This window comes from Ziziphus jujuba, chromosome 5 (assembly GCF_031755915.1).
Source record: "Ziziphus jujuba cultivar Dongzao chromosome 5, ASM3175591v1".
In the NCBI taxonomy this organism is placed as follows: Eukaryota; Viridiplantae; Streptophyta; class Magnoliopsida; order Rosales; family Rhamnaceae; genus Ziziphus; species Ziziphus jujuba.
The window spans coordinates 6,889,479-6,902,971 of NC_083383.1; the positions used below are offsets into that span (position 1 = coordinate 6,889,479).

General features: G+C 34.1%; 1 pseudogene; it reads right to left on the minus strand.

Moving 5' to 3' along the window:
* Positions 1 to 861: 861 nt before the first annotated feature.
* On the minus strand, positions 862 to 4,560 carry LOC132803713 (uncharacterized; annotated as a pseudogene).
* Positions 4,561 to 13,493: the final 8,933 nt, after the last annotated feature.

A 13,493-nucleotide genomic window follows, 5' to 3' on the forward strand; every position in this document is an offset into this window, starting at 1 on the left:
CTTTAGGATCATTTAAGAATGTATGTTTTACATGTTGTTGCATTTAACACATTAGGGGACTTGTAGGGGGCCAAAAAATTGGTAAAATGTGATTATTATAAGGGTTTCGGTAATTACCGATGAAACCTACAATAATTTTTCCAGCAATTACAAATTGATTACTGTAGATTTCATCGGTAATTACCAAAGGCCCTATGGTAATCAAATTTTTGTGCCAATTTGAGAACTTCTTCATAAATTTTGTGGTTTTTTCTCTCTAGGATCATTTAAGAATGTATATTTTGTATGTTGTTGCATTTAACACACATTAGAGGACTTGTGGGGGCCAAAAAATTGGTAAAATGTGATTACCATAAGGGTTTCGGTAATTACCGATGAAACCTACAGTAAGTTTTCTAGCAACTACAAATTGATTACCGTAGGTTTCATCAATATTACCGAAGCCCCTACGATAATCAAATTTTTGTGCCAATTTGAGAACTTTTTTAGAACTTTTGAGGTTTTTTCTCTTTAGGATCATTTAAGAATGTATATTTTGCATGGTGTTGCATTTAACACACATTAGGGGACTTGTAGGGGGCCAAAAATTGGTAAAATGTGATAACTATAGGGGTTTCGGTAATTACCAATGAAACTTACGGTAATTTTTCCAACCACTACAAATGATTACCGTAGGTTTCATCAGTAATTACCGAAGGCCCTATGGTAATCAAATTTTTGTGCGAATTTGAAAACTTTTTTAGAACTTTTGGGATTTTTTCTCCTTAGGATCATTGAAAAAAAGTATATTTTGCATGTTGTTGCATTTAACACACATTAGGGGATTTATGGGGGCCAAAAAATGCTATAGGACCAAAGTCATCAAGAAACATATAAATTGCCACGACGAAACAGCAAAAGAGTCACAGAAGTATAAACAACCCAAATAAAGACAACCCACCAAGCCAAAAATAAAGCTGCTTCTTTAAGAAAAGTAGAGCAAGGCAGTAAACCACAACCCAATTGGTAATCTTCGACGAAATTACCATCAAGTTGAGATAATCCTAGAAAGACAAGTAACAAAATTGGAGGTGCAAAAAACTACAAAACTACGAGACATAAGAAATGATTGTGAAGGAAAAATTTTGCCCTGCTAGATTCCCAATTAGGGACTTTGCTAGCATGCAACCTCTGGTACCAAGACAAAAGAGCTTTGGTCCAGTACATTTGCAAGTTCGGTCGCAAAGCAACAAGTTGCAGGAAACCCAAAAGCAATAAACACCGAATCCTAAATTTAGCAAAATTGGAAGGCAAAATTCCTACACTTCCAAACAATCTCTCTAAATGTCCAACTTTGTTGACCAAATGCACATCTTTACCATCACCAATGTTCTTGTTGACCAACATTTCTGTTAAAGGTTTAATCCATAGAATTGCTGTGAATAGAATCACCAAATAATTTTCATATAGAATTAGTTTAGCAAACCATCTGCATGAAATCATTGCCAAATTAGACCTGGACTGATTAGTTCCAAGCCAAAACGCCTTGGCACTCTTCGTTGGAGGCATAAATAGAAAACCAACTAAGCAACCCATTAAAACAACAATTGAAGATCTACCAAAACCATTAAGTGGACCAAAATTGAAATCCAGAACCAAGGGACAAATTAGGAAGCAAACCATATTCCCAACTATGGCTCCCAAAGCCCTAAAGAGAACACTCAATCGCTTCTCCGATCTCCTCGATGCAAATCTTCAAAGAAACCTTGGCGAGCAACGTCAAAAACTTAAAAACACCCACAAATCCTAGTAGAATCAGAACAAAACCACCATTTGCTAAAGACCCAGATTCTTCCGATCCACCATTCAAGTATTTCTGAAGCAGCAAAGAAGAAATAACCATAAGCGAGAAGGTAAAATCATTCTGATACTCGAAGAAATAAAGGCGAGATTGAAGATGGGCATCATCGAGCATTAGCCTGAAGATCTGAGCATTGCTTTCATCGAACTCAAACTTGTTATCCTTGGATTTGGTCCTCTTTCTAATCTCAGCATTGGTTTTGGTTGAGAATCCAGAAGCAAGATCAGAGGAGCAACAAAAGGTTTCCTTGTATTAAATCTAAAATAAAGGACATCCAGGTCTTTTAAAATTTTCTTAAAAGTGTAATGGATATAAAAGAACAAAACAAAAAAGTTCACCAATGTAAGGGTATATATCGTCATGGCCCTTCTAAAAAGGGCATTGGACCAAATTCCCCCATAATGAGTTCCAAGGGCTAAAAGCCCGAATAGTTGATCCAGTAGTTCTAAATATAGATGGGAGCTCAGATCCTTTCTATTGAAGACTTAAAGATAAGCTTTTGAATCAGGGCCCCTTAAGAAATGCCCATTCGAGCGAGGGAACATTGCTGCAAAATATTATGATAGCCACAGAGGCAGCAACCCCAGCAATGAGAAAGAGGCCCCAGAAGCTTTCAAGGCCAAGACTTTCAGAAGAACTTTTGTTGGGATCAGGAGGCCCTGAACCTGAGTTATTTCATCTCTCTTGAACCATTTCATCTCAATATCTTTAATCTTGCCCTTGAAATATCACCAACAAGTGGGGAATCCATGGGAAAAGCCTGTCATAATTATAATTTATATATATATATATATATGTGTGTGTGTATGATGGTCATCGAAATAATTGGAATTAGTTAAATAAAATGGGATTATATTATAAATGCAAGAGAGAAAAGAGCTAGCTTACAAAAGAAATCCATCAGCTTTAAACATTGGCTCGACCAATGACTACTTGTCACAATATTTTGCAAGAAAAGGCTTCAAGTAAGGGGTTTCATCAAAAGCAGCAGCTATACCATCATTTCCACTCGTATGCGTAACAACTCTATGTCATTCTTCATTTAAAGTGTAATTCTTGAGATTGCAATCGTCAAAACCCATTTGTTTCAAAATTCCACAAACAAAAGTTCCTTTTAGGTACCCAACATTCTGCTTCCTCTTCAGGATTTGGTTCACGTCGTTAATGGTTGGTTGGAGCTGCTGTACCGTTAAAAGGCAAGTCAAGCTGGCTGTATAACTTTGCGCGAGTATAAGTACCACGAAGTACCACAAAATCACCATGAACCTAGCCAGGTTGCTCATATTCGCTCCCCTTTTAACATAACGTTCCATGAAAACACATTAAAGAGTCAAATTACTCCTTCACTTGCATATATAAAAGTGAAAAAGTACAAAAAGGTGTGTAAAACTTACTATAAGCAAAAACCACGGTTGAGAAGGAAAACCAAAAGCTGGTACCAATTTGATGATGTGGAGGCCCTCTGAAGTCTTCATTGAAACCCAGACAGCAAAGCCAATGAAAACAAAGAAACGATGGGTCGTTGGCCCCAATTCCCAAATGAGAGGCTTCAAGAAAACCCATGCTTCTCTTCTTCAACCGTCTTTGATTGGCACTACATTGACACCCCTGATTCTGTGTAAGGCAATGTAAAGTCCACGTATAACAACCTAGCCTGTTTGCTCGAATCGTTATGTCCCCCACAGCAGCATCAAGTTTCTGTCATGTAAATCCTCATGAATCTGTATCTACATAAATATATATTTATGTATATGTGTGTGTGTGTATATATATAGTATGTATATTTTCGGTATGAACGAATATAAACTAGAAGTAAAAATGGAAAACACGGAGTATTCATAAATAATCAGTGATCACCTTCGGAAGGACTTGATTGACAAAATTATTGTAAGTGCCAGAACTCAAGCCTTTGGGCATTAGTATGCTGTATCCGGTGATGTCTCTGGTTTTCTTAATTAGTACTTTGATCTTATGTGACATAAACAAATTCAAAAAACCCATGCTTTATGGGAACTCCTATTGCAACTTCTTCACTTTTGTTGGAATTTCTCATCTCTTTGGAGCATATTCAGAATCTCCTCCTGGCCATATTATAGGTCCCTACACTGGTATTCGATGTGGAATGTTTTGTACTATTTGTCGGATCCAACATTCTTTTCCAGTCCATTTTTCTGTGTCAAAAAAAATCCTATCCGTCTTTTCCCATTTTAAGTATCTCAAAAATCGATGATTATAATTTCCCATCAACAAGCCTGAAATCACCACCAAGGCCCTTGAAGTTCTGATTGATAATGCTTGGGCAAGTTGAGGACTGTTCTGATCTATCCTGATCGTTTCCAGGTCAGTGCTATAACTACCACAAACGTTCACATTCTTAAAGCTAAAGTTTCCTTTACTCCCAATCTGCTCAACTGCCATGGCCATGCAAAAGCAGAGTCATAAGCCAATAATCCCATAACATTCAATTCAGGATTGGGAATGGTTAGATTTTCATGATGGAATTGTGTTTTTTTAATCGTAAATTTTCGAGCTCTGTCGAATTTCGAACATTAGTCCTTACAACACCCAACATGCCTTGCATGGAATCAATGACTGAAGAAACTGAAGGAATCTATAGAATTAGTAATCCCATCTGTCATCATGCTCCAAACGTAGCCTTTATCCATCATCCCAACCTCTTTTGCTTTGTCAAAGATCCGAGAACCAAGAGTGGCCGACATATGAATAACGAAAAAAACTCTCGTCTGCATTCTCATCAACTTAAATATTTTGATATACGGTAAAATTAAATAAATAGGAATGCGAAAAATGTATGTATATCTTTAGTTTCCAAACTAAATTAACAAACTTTACCAAACGTGATATATATCTTAAAACATCTCTCATGGATAGACTTTCTCCTTTTCATTTTTTTATTTTTATTTTTTTAAAATAAATAATTAAACCAGAAAAAGAGATAATTATTTAAAAAACAATTATCTTTAATGAATTTGTCTAATTATAGACTTTTTATCGCTTTATCAAACGTTGTGAATTTTTCTTAAATTAATTTTTTTCAAAAAGTCAATTTTTTAAAAGGTTAAATTTAAAAAAAGAAGAAAATTTTATAAAATATATATAATTAATTAATATATATAAATATTCTTCTATACATTATTATTGAAAAATAATTTTAAAATGAATTATGTATTTATACTATTTAAATTTAAACTTAATTTTTATACTATATAAAGAACAATCTACATTCACCATTCACCATTGAAAATCTTTTTAGTTTTTGAGTAGTTAAGAATTATAGATCACCAATATATGTTAAGTCTTAAAAGTAGAAAATTTTGTAAATATTATATTTTAAGGTAAAATGTCCATTAAATTTTAGCAACTTGGAAATATAATTTTCAAAAATTTTAAAAAATTACTGAAGATTTCAACAAAAATAAAAGAAAAGAAAATGTATTTCGAAATTAATTATGGATAATCCGAAACCATTGTCAGTATGATTAAAGTATATATATTACATATAACTAAAATAAACATAATTGTAATTTTTTTTTTTTTTGGGGTTTATTTTCCACCAGCTATCCATCTAAGAAGCTGCGCGTATTATTGGTTTCTCATAAATTGGGAAAGTAATTTAATTGATCGAACACTAATACTATGTCCTAGTTTGTTGCAACACCGTTATGATTGAAATCATGATCATCATGCTCTTGGAAGATAAACATTGATAGATTCTATGTGGTAGTGCTGTGCGGATAGGTTGATGGACTTGGAAAAGTAAGCTCATGATCATCATCAACACTTGACAAATTAATAATCTCCATGGTTACTTGATCACCATTTGGACCACTAGTAATCGAACTATGACCATGACCAGGCTCAGGAGAATCTGACAGTGACCCACCAAAGTTTGATCGATGAGTATGGCACAAATACCATGATGGACTCGGTGGGCAATTTATGTTGGGCAAGGATCCACAAAACAAACTTTTCTCCTGGGCTTCGTTTCTTTTGTAAGTATGAGAGCTAAGATCTTACCCGTAGGCATATTTGAGGAGTATGTGTCCGATATGGGATTGTTAGCCAGCTAAAACTGTTGTGGGTCAGTGGGAGTTTGTTATATTTTCTATAGTAATATCCATGTTGAGTATTATTTATTATTTTGATGCATTGATGTATGTGGATCATTATATATTTATGAGATATTTTATTAGACATATTATTGCTCCTTATATTTACAGGCATGTTGAGACTATTAGTCTATGTATATGTGTATGTTGATCCACAGGTACCATGGTGAGTCCTTACTACCTAGTTTTGGTATATTGATGTATCCTATCGATACACAATGTGCTCTAATGAAATGGTATTTGTGTTTTGGGGGATTGCACGTGGTGAGGTAAATCTCTACTTAGACTGAGTTTATGGCATGCAAAGTGCTCAGTTGAAATGGTATCATATTTTGGGAGATTTACTGAGAGAATCTCTACTGCCTAATCTAATATATTGTTATGCCCTGTCGGTATGCAATATATTTAGATGAAATGGCATTATGGTTCGGGAGATTCTGTAGTAAGTGAGTTTGGATTATATATATGATGATGATTATGCAGTTCAAGTGGGAGAATGTTAAATAAATTAATAATTGTGGACTTAGATTAATCAATTACTCACTTACAGGGCATATTTATGCCATTAATGGGACTGGCTTATTTTAATATTTTGTAGTAGGGCCTTTGGTCGCACACTCTCTATAAGACTCCAGTTGGCCCATTGGACCGGAGGACTAACTCTCTTTATAAGTCCATTGACTTACCCATATTTTCCTAGTATTATTATATTATTAAATGATTAGTATTTTGTGTGTGTTAAAATTAATGGTTAAGTGTGACTTGCATAGACTATAAAATGTCTAGGGCAAGCAAATAAATATATGCCATACGGTATTTTGATATTAGGGTTTTTAGAGATCTGAAAGTGGTTTGAGAGTAGTGTGTCCATAGACACTACTTTACATTGTTTTCTATTTTGTAGGATTAAAGATTTAATTTATCAATGGCTGCATTTGGAGGTTAGTAATTTATGATTTATAGAATTTATTATGTATGTTTAGATCCACAAATTCTAACAACTGGTATCAGAGCATGGTTAATATACATACTAAATTCTTTTACAATGTGTTCCAGTTGTGAATGTTGATATGTTATTTTATATATATATGTATATATATATATATATATATATTCGACCATTGATGATCTGTGTATATTGATTACATAATATTTATTTTATTATTGTTTGCTCTTCCTTGATTAATCGAAGATTATATGTTTACGGTCTGTGAAATATAACCTGACTGTTATATACTCATTAAAATAAAAAAATAAAATAAAATAAAAATTGTAAAATTTTCAGTCGGATACTGCTTTTGCAAAATATTGAGAAAATTGTGTTTTGCATGAATTTTTGATCTGGGTATTGTGGATTCTTGTCTCTACGTCGAATGGAATTAATTTTTTGAGGTAATTTGGACTGAAAACTTCAAAATTGGATTTGAAAATTCTTGTTTAAAGGCCAAATTACATCTTGCTTGAGTGTTAAATTTTCTGGGTCTTTAAGCCAAATTGACACTTAAATATTGTTGCCCACACCGAAAGGATTCTTTAGACACCAGAATTGAAGAAAAATTCCGCCGGAGAATCCAATTACAGGTGGGTCAAAGATTCGGATTGCGTGACCAATTTGGACTGGAACCAGGTCGACCGTGACCCGGTTGGTTGAGGAAGATGAAAGAAATGACAGGTCGTCTGTGCCTGTGTGATGTCATCATGCTAACGTCATCACTACATGTCTTTTGCTGATGTCAGTAGCCAAAAATTTAAAAACAAATTAAATAAAAAATAAAAAAACTGTTTTTCTTATTTAATTTATTCTCATTTATTAATTTATTATTGATTAATTATTTATTTATCTATTGTTTTTATTTTATTATTATAAAATAAATAAATATATATACATATATATATAAATTTGTTATTTATTTGTTTATGGGTAATTAGTTCATTTGTTTATTTGCTTAATTATTTTATTCCAAATTTATTGAATTAAATTAAATATCTATGTTTGGAGAATTGGATTGTGTTAGCTTTCCCTAAAGAGGCTTTGTCTCTAGTTGGTATAATAGTGTGGAATTTTAAGTATTCACCTATCGTGAGACTTATTTTGTTTGCATTATGTGTACCAATATAATGTATGTTGGCATAGTGGATGGGATGTTTTATATTTACCTATTTCATAAAATTGCCAATATATTATTTTCTCCCACTAATTAATCACGGTCTATACGGATAACTAAACTACCCTGTCGGTGGTTTTAGTTGCTTTGTATGATGCCTGAAATGGTAGTGGAAGTTAATTAAATGCCATGTATCGCAAGTTCTGAGTTGCTCTGTCGGTAATTCAGTTTAATGCATTTGATTGTGGTTATTTGATTGATTGTCCCTGACCTGCGAAAGGGTATCTTTAATGCTACAAAGACCCTAGCGATATTGATATTTTATATTTTGTGTTAAGGGACTGGAAAATAGTTATTCTTATATATATATATATATTGTGTTTACTATTTTCACAGTTTGTAGCATCCCAAATGTTCTACCTATGACTGCCATGATGAAATTGGATGGGACAAACTCTTAGAAGTGGAAGAAGACTTTAGTTATGAATTTGACATTTATGAAATTGGATTTGGCTTTAGAGATAGATACACCAGAGATACCAACTGATGAGAGTAGTGCAGCAGATAGGAAACTTTATGAGGATTGGAGGCATTCTAATAAGTGCGGCATAATGATGATGGAGAATTATATGGACGAATCAATGTATGCTAGTATTCCTAAGGTTGATACTGCAAAGGAACTTCTTGAGGAGATAGGAAAGAAATTTATCAAGTTTGATATGAATGAGAAGCATCATTATTTGGACCTTTTGAATAATACTAAATATGATGGAATTGAAGGAGTAAGGGACCATATTATGTTAGTTTCTTCTTATTATAATAAGTTAAAGGACCTTACGATGGACATTGGAGAGGAGTTCTTGACCTATTCGATAATAAAGAGTCTTCCATCTCAGTTTGATAATATAAGATCTAGTTTGAATACTAAGAAAGAAGAATGTAGTTTGGAGGAATTAACTGCTATTCTTGTAAAAGAGGAAGATGCTATTAAGCTAAGTAGGTCAAGATCTGTTGCTATAGTTTCACATCAGGTAGATAAGTCCAAGAGGGTTTTCCAAAAGAAAGGATAAGGATTTAAGCCTGGACAAGGATTTACGTCTGGACAAGGATTTAAGCCCAACAAGAAGAAGTTTTCTAGTATGAAGCCAAAAGTGCCTAGGGATGGAGCTCATCACATAGAGGAAAGGAAAGCCTACTTCAATGGAAACTGTGGCTATAGCAATAAAGTTGGACACAAGAAGATAGATTGTTGGCATTTGAAGGGAAAGCAAGAAAAGAAAGGTAATATTTTAATGATTGAGACCAATATTATTGATGTGCCTATGAATTCTTGGTGGTTTGATACTAGAGCAACAATTCATGTTACTAATTTATTGTAGGGGATGATAAGGCAAAAGGGGCTAACCAATCTTGAGCAGCATGTTTATATGGGAGATAACTCAAGAGTGAAGGTGGATATCATGGGAACAATCAAGTTGAAGCTTGCCATTGGATATGTTTTAGAATTATAAGAAGTTTCATATGTACCCTCAATTAGGAGGAATTTGTTATCTATTTTACTTTTGGATAGTCAAGGTTTTAGTTTTGGTTTGGGAATAATAAAGTTGAGATGTATAAGGATGATAAAGTTGTTGGTTTTGGAACTTTATGTGGCAATTTATATAGACTTGATTTATTTAGTAATGGTCTCAATTCTTCTATTAATTATGTTATTGCCCCTATTATTGCTTCTAAATGTCCAAGAGTTAATGATAATTCTTCAATGTTGTGGCATAAGCGTTTAAGACATATTTCTAAGCACAAGATAAAAAGATTAGTGAAGGATGGAATACTTCCTAATCTTGATTTCTCCGATCTGTCAACTTATGCAGAATGTGTGAAAGGGAAGCTAACTTCCAAGGTTAGAAAGGATAAGATAGTAAGGTGTGGAGATGTTTTGGAATTAATCTATACTGATGTATGTGGACCTTTCATTCCAACTGCTTTGGGTGGTTATAGATATTTTATTACCTTTATTCATGATTTTTCTTATTATGGACATGTTGAGCTTATTTGTGAGAAGTCAGATTCTTTAGTTGCTTTTAAGGAGTTTAAGATAAAGATGGAGCTTCAAAAGAATAAGAAGATAAAGGTTGTGAGGTCTGATAGAGGTGGTGAATTTTATGGCAGATATGATGAGACTGGACGGAACCGAGAGCCATTTGCAATTTATTTACGTGAGTGTGGCATTGATGCGCAATATACAATACCTGGTATACCTCAGCAGAATGGCATAGCTGAGAGGAGAAATTGCACTTTGTTGGACATAGTGCAATCTGTGTTGGCAAATTCTAGCTTGCCAGATTACTTGTGGGGAGAGGCTTTAAGGATGGCTGCTTATATTTTGAATCAAATTCCAAGTAAATCCATTTCTAAGACTCCTTTTGAGTTGTGGTCAGGGAGAAAGCCTAATTTGCATCATTTTCGAGTATGGGATTGCAAAGCTGAAGTAAGATTTATAATCCCCAAATTAAGAAGTTGGATCCTAAAACTATAAGTGGGTATTTTGTTGGCTATTGTATAGGATCTAGGGGTTTAAGATTCTTTTGTCCATCTCACACCATGAGAATTATTGAATTAGACAGGGCTGTTTATTTTGAAGATGATTTTGGGTTTGATGATAGTAATGGTCTAAGGGAACCTCAATTTAGAGAAGAAAATGTATTCATTCCCAGTGTTATAGTTCTTGATAGAGATATTATTAATCTTGTAATTGATGAACCAGTAGTTGATCAGGATGAACCCATCATTGAGGAGCAGACTATCCCAGTTATTGTAGATGTTGATGTGCCTTTGAGAAGGTCACAAAAAACTAGGAGGTCAGCTCTTCCTGATGACTATGAGGTTTACTTGCAGGAGCATGATTTTGACATAAGTGATGATTTAGATCCAGTCACTTATGAAGAAGCCATAAGCAGTTTGCACTCAAATTTTTGATTTGATACAATGGAAGATGAAATGAAATCTATGGCATCAAATGGTGTTTGGGATTTGGTTGAGTTACCATTGGATAGCAAGCCTATAGGGTGCAAATGGGTCTTCAAGACTAAAAGAGACTTTAATGGTCAAGTAGAGAGGCATAAGGCTAGACTTGTAGCTAAAGGATTTAGCTAAAAGGAAGGAATTGATTACGCAGAGACATTCTCTCCTGTATCCATAAAGGATTTTTTTAGAATCATTATGGCAATTTTGGCACATTATGATCTAGAGTTGCATCAGATGGATGTCAGAACTGCTTTTCTGAATGGTGATTTATTTGAAGATGTGTATATGATTCAACCAGTTGGCTTCCAGTAAACAGGGAATGGTAATTTGGTTTGTAAGCTTAAGAAATCAATTTATGGTCTTAAGCAGGCTTCAAGGCAATGATATCTTAAGTTTGATGAGGTTGTCATCCAAAATGGCTTTAAGGAGAATGTTATTGATAGATACAAATATATAAAGGTCAGTGGGAGCAATTTTATATTTCTGGTGTTGTATGTTGATGACATACTTCTAGCTACTAATAACACTGACTTGTTGGCTGAGACAAAGCAGATGTTATGCAACCATTTTGATATGAAAGATCTTGGAGAGGCTTTTTTTGTTTTGGGCATCAAGATTGTTTCAGATAGGACTAATTATGTGTTGCAATTGTCTCAAAGAGCCTATATTGATAGAATCCTTAAGAGATTTGATATGCATAATTGTTCTCCTAAAAGTGTACCGGTCACAAAGGGTGAAAGATTTTCTAAGGATCAATGTCCCAAGAATGATAAAGAGAGGATGACGATGAGAAATGTCAGCTATTCTTCAGCAGTGGGCAGTTTGATGTATGCTCAAGTATGTACACGGCCTGATATAGCTTTTGCTGTGGGTGTGCTTGGTAGATTTATGAGCAATCCTGGTCCTATTCATTACCAAGCAGTTAAGAAGGTCTTTAGGTATCTACAGAGTACTAAAAATCATATGTTGACATATCGATGTACCAACTCGCTAGATATTGTTGGTTATAGTGATGCAGATTATAAAAGCTGTGTGGATGATAAGAAATCTACCACTGGGTATATATTTATTATGGCAAGAGGTGCTGTATCTTGGCACATTGTCAAACAGTTAATGACAGCATCCTCGACTATGGAGGCAGAGTGTATGGCGTGTTATAAAACTACTCGTCATGTAGTTTGGCTTCGGAATTTTATTTGTGATTTGGGAGTGGTTGACTCCATTGAGAGGCCTATTATGATGTATTATGATAATACTATAGCAGTATCTTTATCCAATAATTTAAAAAGTACCCCTGGTACGAGGTACATTAATGTTAAGTATTTTGTGGTTAAGGCAAAAGTTGAAAAAGGCCTCATTACTGTAGTTCACACGCCTACTTACAGCATAGTGGCAGATCCATTGATCAAGGCCTTACTCGTAGTCATATTTGAGGAACATGTGTCTCGTATAGGATTGTTAGACAACTGAAACTGCTGTGGATCAGTGGGAGTTTGTTATATTTTCTATAGTAATATCCATGTTGAGTATTATTTATTATTTTGATGCATTGATGTATGCGGATCATTATATATTTATGAGATATTTTATTAGACATATTATTGCTCCTTATATTTACAGGCCTGTTAAGACTATTAGTCTATGTATATGTGTATGTTGATCCACAGGTGTCATGGTGAGTCCCTAATACCTAGTTTTGGTATATTGATGTATCCTGTCAATACACAATGTGCTCGGATGAAATGGTATTTGTGTGTTGGGGGATTGCACGTGGTGAGGTAAATCTCTACTACCTAGATTGAGTTTATGGCATGAAAAGTGCTCAATTGAAATGGTATCATGTTTTGGGAGATTTACTGAGAGAATCTCTACTGCCTAGTTTAGTATATTATTATGCCCTGTTGGTATGCTATATATTTAGATGAAATGATATTATGGTTCAGGAGATTCTGTAGTAAATGAATTTGGATTATATATATGATGATGATTATGCAATCCAAGTGGAAGAATGTTAAATAAATTAATAATCGTGGACTTAGCATAATCAATTACTCACTTACAGGGCCTATTTATGCCATTAATGGGACTGGTTTATTTTAATATTTTGTAGTAAGGCCTTTGGTCACACACTCTCTATAAGATTCCAGTTGGTTCATTGGACTGGAAGACCAACTCTCTTTATAAGCCCATTGACTTACCCATATTTTTTCTAGTATTATTATATTATTAAATTATTAGTATTTTGTATGTGTTAAAATTAATGGATAAGTATGATTTGCAGAGACTATAAAAGGTCTAGGGCAAGCAAACAGATATATGTCATACGGTATTTTGATATTAGGATTTTTAGAGATCTGAGAGTGGTTTGAGAGTAGTGTATCCATAGGTACTACT